At 45.7% G+C, this 16,424-nt stretch overlaps 1 pseudogene across 1 annotated transcript; it reads left to right on the top strand.

Moving 5' to 3' along the window:
* Nucleotides 1-11,556: 11,556 nt before the first annotated feature.
* LOC310774821 (alkaline ceramidase 2 pseudogene) lies at nt 11,557-12,396 on the top strand (annotated as a pseudogene). Its single transcript has one exon. The product of its transcript is annotated as an alkaline ceramidase 2 pseudogene (transcript).
* The last annotated feature ends 4,028 nt before the right edge of the window (nt 12,397-16,424 follow it).

The following is a 16,424-nucleotide window of genomic DNA, read 5'->3' as shown; positions in this document are numbered from 1 at the left end:
GGAACCCTGTATATAGGTAATTTCTCTAAGTCAAGTCAAGTCAAGTTTATTTAAATAGCCCTAATTCACAAGCATGTCTCAGAGGGCTTCTGAGACATGCTTGTGAAGCCCTCTAAGCTGGGCTTGGCTTTAGCTGTGGAAAGCCTTGAGGAGAGAGACTCATTCAGAAGAGGGGGGCGGGCGTTGGGAACCCAACAGAGAAAAAAACTATTTATTTACTATCTATTTTTCCTCTAACCTCTGGGCGCAGGCTCATTTGAATGCATGAATAACCGGAACTCAAGGGGCTCCGGTCGGCAATGGAAGAAAATCATTTTCCGCTCCCTGCAACCACCGACCGACCGGCTCTGACCATTTATGGATTTCCTTTCCGGTCCCTGGGTGTCGCTCTCAAATCCCTCCATCGCTATGAAACAACAACAAAAAAGAAAAAGAGGGAAAAATAATAAAGAATAATACAAAAAAAAAAAAAAAAATTAGGGATGTCACAATATATCGTCCCACAATATATCGCGATATCAAAACCTGACAATATGTATCGTTGAGATGAAATCTCATATCGCGAGAAAAAGAAGCTGAACATGGTGGCACTGATCTGCATCTGATTACATGCTCGCTCTCCTTTTCATTACTTTGTTTGAACAGACGAGGGACGTTACAGACATGGAGGATGAAAATGGTGAAATTACTCAAATTAGCGTGGAGGATGCCCCCTCAATTTACAAATCGATCGCAAAAAAATATTGTTAAAATATCGTATCGTTATCGTTAACCCAATATCGTGTATCGTATCGTATCGTGAACTGAGTTTATCGTGACCCCCCTTAATAATACAAAAAAATAATTAACAATAATGATAAAAAAAACAAAAAACACGCTAGCTCAAAAGAACATCATGGACACGTGTGGACGCATGTGTGCGTGGATTTACTGCCAGATGTGAAGCAATAGAATTACAGTTGATCTTATGTCTCATGTTCATTTGTGCAAAGCCGCCTCCCTGTCACTCCTGTTCAGACTAATGTTTCCCGGTAGAATGTGGCTTCGCAGCAGGGCTCTCCACTTAGAGAGACGGTGACATTTTCTGATAATTATTTTACTTCACCAGGCGAAAAAGAAAATGACTTATTATGGGTCCAAGAGATGCATTGTTAGTATTGGCCAAAGTGAGAAAAGAAACCAAATGGTATAACCAGCTGCAAGCTGAAGTGCAATCTTAATATGCAGTGTATGATTTGTGCACATCTGGCCTGTCGACCACGCGACTATAGCACCACATCAGCGGATACTAATAAACACTAATCGATACACATCTAGCTCAAAATGCTTCGTGGCATTTCCCCGATGCCATTGAGTCATTCCGCTGCAGTTAGCCGTCCCTATGACCAAATAGATGGAGCCATTCAGAATCATGAGTGCCAAAAGTGCATAATGTACTGTAGGTCAAAAGCTCTTTTGACTACCGTATATGAGTTCAATTAGAGTAAGGGTATTGAGTCACGGGTATTAAGTCAATTGAAGGGTGAAATGTGGAAGTTAGGATGGCACTACACTAGATGCTGTGCTCATAACCTTTTTTTTTTATGTTTTTTTTTTAAATGAGAGCAATTTGCTATGGAAATGTCCTGCCTGCTGAGGCAGCGGTGCTATATAGACAGAAATGGTGAAGAAAGGATTGGTTCATTCAAAATATTGGCTGTTATTAATGTTCTAATTGGCTCCCCACGGACTGTTCCTGGTTGTCTGTACTATAGAGCCCTTTCAAGGTGAGGAGAATATGGTTAACGTAAGTTGTTTCAACTGACTCCAAGCGAATGTCACTATTGCTATTTCAAATCTACCAACTGTGCTGGGTATCGCTGGATTTGTAAGTTTCCTCTATAGTGCTTTGTAAGTTTGTCACATTTTTATATCCGAGGTGCTTTAATAATCTTGCTTAGTGGATTCTTAAAGAGTAATTCCTGTTAACAACCGGCCCCTGCACCAACCCAGGCTTACGCCTGGTCTTAAGCTAAGTCGATCGTAACTTGATGTTCTAAATCTGACCTAACAGTTACTCCATTTGCACAATCTATAGGCTTAAGACCAGGCGTAAATCTTACGCCTAGTCAGGCGCAGGCTTAAAGTCCAAATCTAGGCCGTTACTAACAACACAGCTTGAGCTACAAGCAACATGGCAAAAGTAGTTTGCTAGTACTACATTTATCTACTTTTTTTTATACATTGAACCAACTTCATGCCAAATCACTGTTATCTCAATGATCATGAAAAACCACCAGCGCTTCAACCCACACAGTAATAAGACCACACATATAGATATGGAAAAAGTCACCAAACGTAGGCGATGAAAACTCGCCGGGACCCGGTCGGTCCTCTCCACCGACTCTTCGTACTTCCTGCTGCCTCCCAGAAACAGCGTTCATTGAGAGAGCCAGGTAGGTCCCGCTGTGTAATGAAGGTGTGTGTCTTGTTTTATCAGACAATGAGCAATTTAGATCTAAATCTTCAACTAACAAGGTCAGGTTCTGTCGCACTGTATGATTTTCCATAAGGTTTTAAACATGGACGCTTAATTAAGCAAGTTAAGCCCAATTTATACTTGGTCTGTCGACACTTTTGAAACCGTCGCCGACAGAAATTAGCTCTTTGTCGACACTTGTGAAATTTCGAATGTCGCTGACTACGTCACATAGTGTCGCGCAAGTGTGATTGGCATTATAGACGGCACGCGCGGTTGACTTCCTTGTTTTGGTTTGTGCCCACTATTTTTATCAGCCTGTCCTTGATGTATGACTTCGTGAAAATCACAAAGAACACAGTGACCAATTTCCCAGAGAGAGAGGAGGTGAGTTGCATGGTTGTGTGTCGTTATGCGGCTGCAGCCAAGTACGTTACATCTTGCCTACTTTTCAGATAACAACTTTGTGCAGGAGGTTTTATTGTGATTGGTACGTTGGCGAAGATGTGAGGCCATTTGAGCAGAGCCTGCAATTCCCTAGCGGGCAGCAACGTTGAGACTCAGAATGAGTCTACGCCGATGACACTCAGCGTTACTTTTCCTTCCCCCCCTCAGACACCCACATCGAAGCACGCATCTCTGCATGCCTCAAAGACATCGGTGACTGGATGTCTGCCCACCACCTCAAGCTCAGTCTTGGTAAGACAGAGCTACTCTTCCTCCCAGGGAAAGACTGCCCTCTCACAGACCTCTCTCCATCTCCACTGTGCTTCCCTCTCAAACAGCTAAGAACCTTGGGGTGATCATTGACAACCAGCTGTCTTGCTCGGCCTACATCTCCTTGTACAACATCTGCAAAATCTGTCCGTTTCTGACCAGGGAAGCGACACAACGCCTGGTCCAGTCACTTATCATCTCCCGCCTGGACTACTGCAACGTGCTTCTGGCCGGCCTTCCTGCCTCTGAAATCCAACCGCTTCATCTCATTCAGAACGCTGCAGCCCGTCTGGTGTTCAACCAACCCAAATTCCCTCATGTCACTACCCTCTTCCGGGACCTTCACTGGCTTCCCATCTCGGCACACATCAAATTCAAGACATCAGACATCTCCTCTGTACCTGCAATCTATGGTCAGGCTCCAAACCTCTCACCGCTCCCTCCGCTCCTCCACCAGTGCAGGACGCCTCGCCTCGCCCCTCCTCCGCTACGTGGGCTCAAAAGTCGCCCATCCCGTTTGCGACTCTTCTCGTCCCTGGCACCACGATGGTGGAATGAGCTTCCACCTTCGGTCAGGACGGCCGAATCACTGCCGATCTTTCGGCAAAGACTAAAAACACACCTTTTCAGGCTCCATCCGGGCCCTTCTTGAACTAATATCTTTCTGTCTCTCTCTCTCTCTCTCTAAAAAAAACACAAAACACTTTACCACTATTCCTTCAGAAGTTGTAGCTGTCATTGTGTTGCATAGTTCATTTCTCTAATGTTGACAAAAATGTGTTGTGCCAAATGACGTAATGTAATGTAATGTAATAATGAATGAAGGCTGAGTCTGGCGTCGAGGCGTCATCGTTGAGAGATCTACTTCATACAGGTAAATCCCATCGAGCTGCTGCGGTCGTTCCATCCTCAAAATACAGACATGGAGAATGACTGTAGGGTCCAGTTCTGTAGGGTCCAGTTCTGTAGGGTCCAGTTCTGTAGGGTCCAGTTCTGTAGGGTCCAGTTCTGTAGGGTCCAGTTCTGTAGGGTCCAGTTCGTGTAGTTTGTGGTTTTGCCGATAAGCAGGTGAAGCTGTGGCATTCAGATAAGCCTTTGCCGTGCACTGTACCCGACATTATATACAGTACAGTGAAGCTTCATATCATGAGCTATCAATGTCAAGGACACCCGATAGGATCACTGCGCCGGACCGGAGAGATTAACAGCGCCATGGCGTGCGCTGGCCTAAGTTATGATAACCTTGTCATCACTTGTCAGCTCTGCAAACTTCATCACCATTTATATTTCATCTCAACACTACAGGGAAGCCTGTACTTAATGGAGATTTAGACCTTCAACCATTCCTTATCTGTCCCCGTGCATGTCGATGTGAACCATCCCCCTGCTATTCACATGATTTGCTTTTTGTGTTGGAGCCGCTAGGATATGAAATAACTTGTAATCCTATAATAAATAGAGAAAGGATATCATACACATATGATATCAGAGCAGAACTAGACACTACATGGAATATCCGACCTACAGAAATATTGTAATACCATAAGTGATGATAAGGCCACTATAAAATGACTTTTTAGTACCACAGATGCAGTCCTATTATGAATATTGTAATGGATTTTTGTTAAGGCAAGCCTGGTATTTCCAGATGAATCTCAGCTTTTTGGAAGCAACTAAAACGAGATCCCAATACAAATCATGTGGCAGTACAGTATGCTCTAGCTGCACTCCTGACAAGATAGTGCTGTTAAGGAGGTAGTCATGACAACAGGATCTTTGCATTTTGCTGATGGATGGTCACATTTACATTGTAAAAAAAGTTAAAATGCAGGCAAATATTAAACTTTTTTTTTTTTTTTTTTATGAGAATGTGGCTGACCTCGGACCCTCTAGGGGGGTCCAGAGGCATGCCCCCCCCTTCCCCGGAAGAAAAGTGTACATTTTAAAGTCAAATGGATCAATCTGGTGTACTTTCAGAGCAAAATGAAGAGGCTAGATCTATGAAGACACACTACACACCACATTAATAGCATCTTTACTGTGCTATGGCTTTACAGTGATGAAAGAATAAATGTCTGCCTATATATATTCTGCATACAATGGCCCATCTATACCAAAGTAGCCTAAGTACAAAGTATCATTTGCTTTGTAGGCATAACAAAAGTAAAATTCAATTAAAAGGGAATTTCCTAACTTTGATTGGAATGATGTTCAGCCAAGACAATATATAAGCCCTAAAGTAGGAGTTTGCATTCAACTAGTTGAAATTAATATGTGGCAGTCGAAATCTATTTGTGGCAGTCAAAATCTGTTTGTGCTGTACCGCCAGAGTGAGATTTGTTCCAATGCTTCAATTCACTGTCCATAAATGTACTGTAAATATACCATCAAGCACAATTCTATCACACTGTGACTATTTCAACTAAAATAATAAAGTGCATCCTGAAGACCGCATGACCTTGAGAAAAAAAAATGCTGTGATGCTGTATCAATAACTTTTGAAAATTGGAGATTTGTGTGATTTTGATAATGTTGACGACTGGACGACCAGCACTATTTTCTGAAAATGGCTCAGAAAAACACACTTATCTTCAATGTACCTGGACATCCCATATATTTTTAGGTGTCTACATTCTGGTTCTGGACTAGAGAGTTGAACGAGGCTGTGATTATCCTAGAGCTCACAATAGGTCATGTTATACAGTATAAGCTCAAGTCATTTTTTTAATCATTCCTCACTTTGAAATGGTTACTATAAGGCCATTTCATCACACATGAATGCAATTTGGCTCTTTGGATTCACAAGAGTCTCAGCTTTGTAGCCATACCCAATTTCTACAATTCCATGACTGTTTTGGTACCACAGTGTGCAGAAATAAGGAAACAAAAAAAGGCTAGAATAACATTTTACTGCATGCAGAACACTGTCTTTAGGACCCCGGAGCTCATATACCCTATGTAGCTGACATACATGGCTGTAAAGCTAAGACTCATGTGGTTCTAATTAGCCAAATTCCATTCAGATATCTTGATGTGAGAGGTCAAGGGACTCAATTGAGTAGTCATGCCCATTTACCTTTGTCAAAACTTTGCAGACTTTGGAGCTATGTTACACCTGCTTCCCAGCAAGCTAGCAGAACATGGCTGCTACCTAAAGCACACCTAAAGAGGGTCTAAAAACGCCACTGGTGACAGACCGAGTCAGTCTCTCTCTCACTGGTGACAGACTGAGTCAGTCTTGGTGACAGACCGAGTCAGTCTCTCGCACTGGTGACAGACCGAGTCAGTCTCTCTCACTGGTGACAGACTGAGTCAGTCTCTCTCACTGGTGACAGACCGAGTCAGTCTCTCTCACTGGTGACAGACCGAGTCAGTCTCTCTCATTGGTGACAGACTGAGTCAGTCCCTCGCACTGGTGACAGACTGAGTCAGTCCCTCGCACTGGTGACAGACTGAGTCAGTCACTGGTGACAGACTGAGTCAGTCCCTCGCACTGGTGACAGACTGAGTCAGTCCCTCTCACTGGTGACAGACCAAGTCAGTCTCTCTCACTGGTGACAGACCGAGTCAGTCTCTCTCATTGGTGACAGACCGAGTCAGTCTCTCTCACTGGTGACAGACCGAGTCAGTCTCTCTCATTGGTGACAGACCGAGTCACTCTCTCTCATTGGTGACAGACCGAGTCAGTCTCTCTCATTGGTGAGAGACCGAGTCAGTCTCTCTCTCACTGGTGACAGACTGAGTCAGTCTCTCTCTCACTGGTGACAGACCGAGTCAGTCTCTCTCTCACTGGTGACAGACCGAGTCAGTCTCTCTCATTGGTCACAGACCGAGTCAGTCTCTCTCATTGGTGACAGACCGAGTCAGTCTCTCTCTCACTGGTGACAGACCGAGTCAGTCTCTCTCACTGGTGACAGACTGAGTCAGTCTCTCTCACTGGTGACAGACCGAGTCAGTCTCTCTCACTGGTGACAGAGCCGAGTCAGTCTCTCTCACTAGTGACAGACTGAGTCAGTCTCTCTCACTGGTGACAGACCGAGTCAGTCTCTCTCATTGGTCACAGACCGAGTCAGTCTCTCTCATTGGTGACAGACCGAGTCAGTCTCTCTCATTGGTGACAGACCGAGTCAGTCTCTCTCTCACTGGTGACAGACCGAGTCAGTCTCTCTCACTGGTGACAGACTGAGTCAGTCTCTCTCACTGGTGACAGACCGAGTCAGTCTCTCTCACTGGTGACAGACTGAGTCAGTCTCTCTCACTGGTGACAGATCCGAGTCAGTCTCTCTCACTAGTGACAGACTGAGTCAGTCTCTCTCACTGGTGACAGACCGAGTCAGTCTCTCTCTCACTGGTGACAGACCGAGTCAGTCTCTCTCTCACTGGTGACAGACCGAGTCAGTCTCTCTCACTGGTGACAGACTGAGTCAGTCTCTCTCACTGGTGACAGACCGAGTCAGTCTCTCTCACTGGTGACAGATCCGAGTCAGTCTCTCTCACTAGTGACAGACTGAGTCAGTCTCTCTCACTGGTGACAGACCGAGTCAGTCTCTCTCTCACTGGTGACAGACCGAGTCAGTCTCAGTCTCTCTCACTGGTGACAGACCGAGTCAGTCTCTCTCTCATTGCACACACAGCACTCAACAGAAGGAAATGACTCCATGCTCACTTGAGAGTTAATCCTTCGGCTCGACTGGACGTAGTAGGGCATAGGAGGACGTAGGAGGACGTCGTTGCCAGACAAAATAAATCTTGTCCCCGTTTGAGGCCTTCGAGACGTCGACCTGCTACTGTATAGTTTTTAAAGGGGCCAAAGGAGCGGACGGAAACCCAGAAGGACAACAGCAACATTACCCAACTTAATGGCAGCTGCGTCCACCTCTGCCTTTGATAATCACCTCATTATCTCGCTATCAATCACCATTACAGGTCGGTAAATTGTGAGAATTATACGAATTCCCTAAATGATTCACAATGCGAGGCTATGCGTATTTTTACATTATTTACCGGCGTTCGTCGGCCGTTCACGGACTAACAGTGGATCTGCCGCTCCATCATGGGTAATGAGGTAGAGAGCAGGGAGTAAACAGGCGCTGAGGTAGAGAGCAGGCGCTGAGGTAGCTCTCGTAGAAGGCAACAACGGGGCCAAGGCTGCATTCAATATCATTTATTCAAGTTTATATGAAGCGGAAATCTTCGGGCGATGGCGGCGGACAAGAGTCATTGACTCGTCTGCCTCTCCGGCTTTAAATCACCGGGGCCAAACACAGACAGGGGGAACCGTGCGAGAGAGATCGGCTGATTCTCTTGTTTACATGTACACACAGATAAAGGCTTGTTTCATGTAGGTTTTCTTTACTACAATGTTTCCTCCCACTGCAAACTGCACAGGTACCACTCTACCACAGGTACCACTCTACCACAGGGCCTGCAAGTCTTCTACAGCCTGCTTCTTAACACCTTAAGTGCCATAGCCGAAATAATTCGTCTTACATAATCCAACGCTTAAGTGCCAGAGCCGAGTTTACTCGTCTTACATAAACATTTTTTTTTTTTTGACGCTGGGACATCAATCAACAACTTTTACATCTTCGAGATCACTATTGGAGCAAGATAATGTGTATAATCTATTTTACCGACCCACTAAGTGTTGACAGTGCTCCCCCAGACGACCGAAATCAAAGAAAAAACTGCCGCGGGACCAAGCCGTTCAAGGAAATGCCGTGGCGATTTTACAGTAATCCACTTGTCTTGCCTGAGAGCGGCCGCGCACCGGCAGCAGCACACAGAGAGCGGAGAGCGATTTGCAAAATAGATCATAGGTGAAACACACTTTGAAACACCTCAGAAAGGCCATAATCAACATCTGCCCATCGCCCACGCATTCCCCGGCCCATCTTGACTCGCACAAGGAGCGTCCGCACGCAGGCAAGCAGGCAGGCAGGCACACAGGCAGGCAGCAGCAAAAGCGCTTCTGACACGCCCGCTGTACAGCCAGGAGGAAGGAGGAGAAGACACACGGAGGGAGGAGTTTGAATGAGAGGGGTGTTTCCTGTTGTTATGGAGGAAATTACTGTTCAAAACTATTGTTTAGAATGTCTGACGGTCTTACTGATGCCAAAAATGAATGGTTAAAGTGACTGTTTCACAAAAAGCCATTTATCTCTGAATAAATTTCCAGACGCTGAAACCATGCTGTACTCAACGGCTAATATCTACATAACTACTAACTCTGCAAACTAACTCTTTTAGACAGAGAAAGCACACATTCTATTAGTTATTTTTAGATGATTGGTGTTCATGAATTCTTAACAGAAAAGAATCCTCGGCTGTTGCTAAAATGAGCCAGAATCGTCAAAAACACCCCTGGCACAACTTACCTACAGGAATGAAAACATGGCTGGCATTCAATGTGTTAATTTGGGGTACGGGGACCGCCAGGGGTCCTGTTATAGTAAAATTATTGATTGATTGCTTATGATCTATGGCTCTTCTAAGATGGACTCTGCTCCATCATGCAGACTCATTCCTGAAGGGAGATAACATGTATTTTGTCTTGTGTGATCAGACCAAGGTTATTGTGTCTTTTGTGAATGTCAGATGGAATTACTGGCGTAATGGAAACGTACTGGGTTAGATGGAACTTCTGTGAGCGCAGTGGAAAATCACTGGCCTCCAAGGTTGGGGGCGGGTGCTCATTTTAGTATATGATGGGAAGACGCTTTGACTCGTGGCTCTCCTGATGTAAGCATTTTGACAGTCAGGGAGACTCTGTGCACAGATGTAAACATGTGGAATAAAATCCTCCTATATACACTTTGAACGGGGAACTCATTATTGATGGATCAACAAGGCATTTCAGCTATTTTTCCATTACAGTCCTTGAGGAGGTTCCAGGGGCTCCCCAGCAAATGGATAAATTGTTAAACATCCCCATTATTTCATTTACAAGAAGTTAACACAATTAGAGAATGTGGAAGAATGACTGTTTTGGCCATAGCTTCACTGTTATGACTCAGAATAGGCTCTAATAGGCTCTAATAGGCACTAGAGCCTATTCTGAGTTGGGGTATGTTGAGGTTCTTGACATAGAGCCTTATCTTGAAGTACTTCCATCATGGACGCTACAATTGTATAACTTTTTATATAACTGTTTAATGTAACCTTTCATGAATTGTGATTATTGCAAATGTATTGTTTTTCTAATTGTTTTTCTAACTGCTTCTTTACAACTAGATCCTTGCTTCTACTGGTGGGGCATATTGTGTTGTTGTAAAATGTTTTATTCAATAATTGATTGTACTTCCGGCATGATTGTATTTAGCCGTCATCTTTGCCTGACACAGCACAACGCTAAGGAAGGCCTTTGGCTGAAACGTTCGTTGCTGCGGATATTTGGAGTGCTGGCTTTTTCTCTCACTACTCCCTCCTCTTGTCCTCTGGTCCGGAGCTGGTCTGAGCTTCGGTTTGTGTTCACTCGACATCAACAATCTTTATTATTATATATCCACATCTTATCATTTTATCCAACCTGTCTCTGACCAGACTAATGAGCTCGTCATCTGCGATACATAATACATAATACATACATAATCCTTGTCTCTCCCGGGCAGAGGGAGTAGAGCCTCCTTGTCTCTCCCGGGCAGAGGGAGTAGACAGTAGAGCCTCCTTGGCTGTCCCGGGCAGAGGGAGTGGATTTACAGGTGGAGTTGGTGGTGGTGTGGAGAGGTTTGGGATCAACAGCGGTGCTCGCTGCCTCAGAGACAGGCATTTCTGGCATGGCCACAAACAGCCAGCAGACCGGTAAAATAAGAGCAGGGAAAACTGTGAAACAGCATTTTCTTAATGCTCAGCTACTGCGAATTCACACTTGTTTCCATAAACAACATCACTGATGAAATTATCAAGTGATGATGTCATGGTCACACCGATGACACCATCAGTGATTTAATTGATGATGTCACTGATGATGTCACAATGTCTATGCATATGTGACCTCATCAGTTCACACATCAGTTCACTGGACATTGTCATTGTGACATCATCAGTGATTTATGACATCACTGATGACGTCCTACCCACTGATGTCATAGACATTGTGACATCAGCACCTGCTGAGGTTTTAAATTAGACGACTCTTGGCTTTGTGGAAGGACAGTGTTTAAAGTGTAACTCGATGACTTTTCTCCAGTCTACCATCGTCGGATTTACAATATGCCTCGGGTGGCAGACACCAAAGTCTAGTGTTTGATGCCTCGGGTGGCAGACACCAAAGTCTAGTGTTTGATCGGCCAACCGCCAGAAATTGACCTTTTCCCCTGACTGCCTTTTTCATCTGTAAAACTGACACCTCGGAGTCCTATCTGCATTCGGCAAGAACTAGTCGAGACATGAGTAACGGTAATCTTAATTTTTGGGACCAGTTGCAAGCTGGCAGCTCCGATGTGGACTGGTGTGAAGGAAATTACGTTATTCACCCCAACATCGCTGAGTTTTATAACACGATCAGCAACATTTTGTTCTTTGTTTTGCCGCCTATATTAATGTGCTTGTTCCACCAATATGCAACACATTTCAACAGTGGGATATATCTCATATGGAGTCTACTACTGGTGATTGGTATCGGATCTATATATTTCCATGCCACCCTCAGCTTCCTGGGCCAGATGCTGGATGAGCTGTCCATCCTGTGGGTGCTGATGTGTGCCATCGCCATGTGGTTCCCCAAGAGATACCTGCCCAGGATGTGCAGGAGGGATCGCACAAGGTTCAAAGTGCTCATTGGCATCTTGTCAGGGATCAGCACTGGGATGGCGTTTGTGAAGCCAGTGCTCAACTCCTTTTCACTGATGACCCTGGGCTTCGCCTGCACCCTGATGCTCATTATTGAGCTCAAAAGGTGTGAAAACCCACATGTCTTCAAGCTGGGCCTCATCTCAGGGTCCTTGTGGGCACTGGCTCTCCTTTGCTGGTTCAGTGATTGTGTATTCTGTGAAATGTGGTCCTCTATTAACTTCCCCTACTTACACTCTGCTTGGCACATCCTGGTTTGTCTGGCTTCCTACTTGGCCTGCGTTTGCTTTGCCTACATTGACGTGGCGACCGAGGCCCCGGAGCGACATCCCGTCATCATGTTCTGGCCCAATGAGAAGTGGGCCTTCATCGGTGTGCCCTACATCACCTTGCTCTGCGTCCACAACAAGTCTTCAATCAAGGTGACTTAAGTCAGCCGAAGCTCTTATCCGCCAATTGTGCTTCGTTGCTTGCGACCCAGGATGCGACCCAGCAGCGTGGGCACAAGATACACCGCTGACCCAGCAGCGTGGGCACAAGATACAAGATACACCGCTGACCCAGCAGCGTGGGCACAAGATACACCGCTGACCCAGCAGCGTGAGCACAAGATACACCGCTGACCCAGCAGCGTGGGCACAAGATACACCGCTGCGCCTGTGATTGTGCATCTATTGCTACTGTGTGCTGCCATGCCACTGGTTAACCCTTCACGTGCCAGAGGTGGCACCCCCGACTCGTGGTTTAGGGTATGGCCGGTCTTCAGACTCGTGGTTTAGGGTATGGCCGGTCTTCGCCTATGGATATTACTGAGGGGGTGGCTGCTTGCCCATGGCAAGTAGTGTCAATTTCCATCAAATCCAACTCCCAGGTTGGGCTCATCAGAAGTGGTCTGGAGGATGAGAAGGGGCTGTTGTCCAAGTCCGCTTCAGGCCACTGCACTGATCTGCACTATCTGTGACCTTGGGGCTTGGAGATCCATTAAAATGTGATTAGTTTTGATGCTATTCTGCTGACTCGACCGGAGAGGTGTGCACTGGAATCCTTCTCTGAAGAGAGGCCTCATCAACTCAATGCAGCTTATGTGTCAATATCACCAGAATTATGAATAGTAATAATAAATACACTAATGCAGAGGGGGACATTGTAATATATTCTTGTTGCACGGGCACAATGCATGCACACACAGGCCTGTTGCTTGCACATGCATGTATGTATGTAGTATGTATGTATGTATGTATGTATGTATGTATATATGTATGTATGTGTAGCCGAGTATTCGGGTCCGCCTATTACTCACACTTGAATAATAAAATAATAAAAAGAGAGTGAGGCTGTAACATTATAACCAAAATCCCACACAATACTGCTCCCCCTTTCAAACAACCATTCCCCCCCCAAATGACACATCCAAAACAAACACACTACATCAAAACTTCACAACCCAATCAACCTTTACACATTATAATCCAACTTTCATTTCCCAAAACAGAACCTCCTTTCCCCCCCAAAAAAATCCCACATCACCTCCACAAGTCACTCGTGCATCTGGCCCCATCTCAGCCTCTGAGGTTCCCAAGGGGTTACTCTCCTCTTCGCTCCGCAGCTATCACATCGGCGGCAGTACTCCTCTACGTCTCTCCTCTCTCGCTCCCAGTAGAAAACTTTACGGATGCGGCTGAGTGTCTCTTCAGGCCCAAAATGACTGGATCCAGGGCCCTTGTGCGCCCCCCTCAGTGCCAATTCTCGCAGGTAACGGGGCACAACCAGGCACCCCTTGCCTTCTTTATTGAGCCCCTCCAACTCCAGAACCCCGTCTTTACACAGACGCAGGTCTGGAAACATCTCCCACAGTTCCTTTGTGGCGCTGGAACACCAGGCCTCATCCCACGTGGGTCGGCGTCGTGCTGCCGCCCACACGTGCACCGGTCCGATGTCAGCGTCATCCTCCTGTCTGCGTCTCCACTCGCCCACATCCCTTATGGTCATTCCCTTATCCTGCTGGTCCACATCTGAACAATCCTCCTCCCGAAGTCGCTCATTTTCTCACCCCCATCCACCAGGGGGCGGTGTGTTCAGTTCATCAGGGGAAACACAATCACCAGCTATCTCGTTCGCTGCCTCGGCTTTATGTACCACAACCGTGGGGGGTGTAGAGTACTCTGGCTGGACCGGCTCTCTAGACCTCTGCTCCACATGCCCATCCGGAACCACAGTCGACACACTGCCGACTGTAACAACGGGCTCCTCCTCCCGGCTGATCACATTCTCCCCAGCCTGTGCACTCCCCCTGTCCTCAAAAGTCCCGGTACACTCACGAGCCAAATGTCCAGGCTCCCCACACTCCCAGCAGAGTCTCACCTGCCATCCGCCCACACCTCTCTCTGCTCGCGTTGTTGACTGGTCTCTGAAAGCATCATAGCACTCTCTCGCCAAGTGCCCAAATTTCCCGCATGTCCAGCATACTCCGGGACGCGCCCAGAACCACTGCACCCTGGTTCTGGTCCCTCCCCCGGGACCATTGCGGCACACCCTCGCTAGGTGACCATCTCCACCACATGTCCAACAAGTGCAGAATTAACATAGTAACACTAAGAGGAACATCTAGTTTAATGTTTGATGACAATAGACTAGACTAGTTGGGTCTCATAGATTACTACTTTAATCTATATTGTAAATATAAAAAAACTTGCGCTTTTATTTTGAAGGCAAAATCATTCAACCGGAAGTGAAGTTGTAAATGTAAAAAATTGTTGCTAAATTCACAGAGCCATTCTTGCGGTTTCCCCATCACACACAACACACATGACAACGTTTTCGTGTGAGACGTGAGGAGTGATGACTGACAGCTAGTTTGAGTGATGACTGACAGCTAGTCTGAGGAGGAATGACAACGTTTTCATGTGAGACGTGAGGAGTGATGCCTGACAGCTAGTCTGCAGGAGGATCGACAACGTTTTCGTGTGAGACGTGAGGAGTGATGACTGACAGCTAGTTTGAGTGATGACTGACAGCTAGTCTGAGGAGGAATGACAACGTTTTCATGTGAGACGTGAGGAGTGATGCCTAACAGCTATTCTGCAGGAGGATCGACAATGTTTTCGTGTGAGACGTGAGGAGTGATGACTGACAGCTAGTCTGCAGGAGGAATGACAACGTTTTTGTGTGAGACGTGAGGAGTGATGATTGACGAGTGAGGACTGACGAGTGAGGACTGAGGAATGAGGACTGATGATTGACGAGTGATGCCGTATTGTGCGATGACTGACGCGTGAGGAGTGAAACAGTAATGCAGGAAGAATGACAGCATTTTCGTGTGAGGACTGAAGGTGTTTCAGAGCACACTGGATATAGTTTACTAGGAGACATGACAACTGACAACGCTTAGACTGAGGAACGATAGCCTATACTCTGACGGAGGAGGATGCCCTAATGGTTGCCGTACCCCAAGTACCCGAGCAACGATACAGGCCTGCAATGGGGGGTTTCTTTTGTATAATTAGCATTAGCCTATTACGTGATATAGTAAATGACAGCATATATTGGTGATTATTAGATACAGGGGAGTACTTTATATTATATTATATTATTAAAGGGCACTTACCTGCAGTCCACTGGTTCACCACAAGGGGTCTAAATACTATTACAAAAGGGGTTAGTAACCATAAATCAAACATATAACCTAAAGGGATTTATTATACGAGAGTATTATAGTCAAGAACACAACTCACCAACAACCCCCCCCCCCACACACACACACACACACAAACTCACTACCTCCTCCAAAACTCAACTGAACCCCCGCCCCCCCCCCCCCCCATAAAACTGTAACTCATATCTAATGTAATGCCTGTTTAACTGGGACTGTAAATTCATGTAAATTCCCTGCACATTTAATGCCTTTTTAACTTAGCCTGTAAATTTCATGTACATTCAATGTAAACTCTATTTAACTCCGACTGTAAATTAATGTAAATCCACTGCCTATTTAACGTCTATTTAACTCAGTCTGTAAATCTCATGTAAATTCAATGTAAATTCATATTTATGATCCACAGAACACTTCACCACTCATGTACATATTGTATATATTTACTCGATTTGATTGCACTTGCAACTTTGTGATTGTCTTTAGTTATCTTCCTACTTCTTCTCTCTGTATATTGATGTGACCGCTACGCTGCATACAGACACTAAGACAAATTCCTCGTATGTAATTTGCATACTGTGGCAATAAAAGTGATTCTGATTCTGATTCTGAAGAACTCAGGAGCACTACCCATTCTAACCACTAGGGGGTACAAAAGTGCTATGTATGAAAACACGATAAACACGATTTCAGACGGACAAGCCCGCACAATCACACAAACACTTCAACACATGCATGCGGCCACAACACACACTCATGCTGACGGTGGCCGGTGAAATTTGTCCTCTGCATTTGACCCATCCAGGCTTG

The sequence above is a fragment of the Poromitra crassiceps genome (assembly GCF_964638095.1).
Source record: "Poromitra crassiceps genome assembly, chromosome: 4".
NCBI lineage: Eukaryota > Metazoa > Chordata > Actinopteri > Beryciformes > Melamphaidae > Poromitra > Poromitra crassiceps.
Note: the sequence above shows the minus strand (reverse complement) of the source record. Positions and strands in the feature narration are given on the sequence as shown.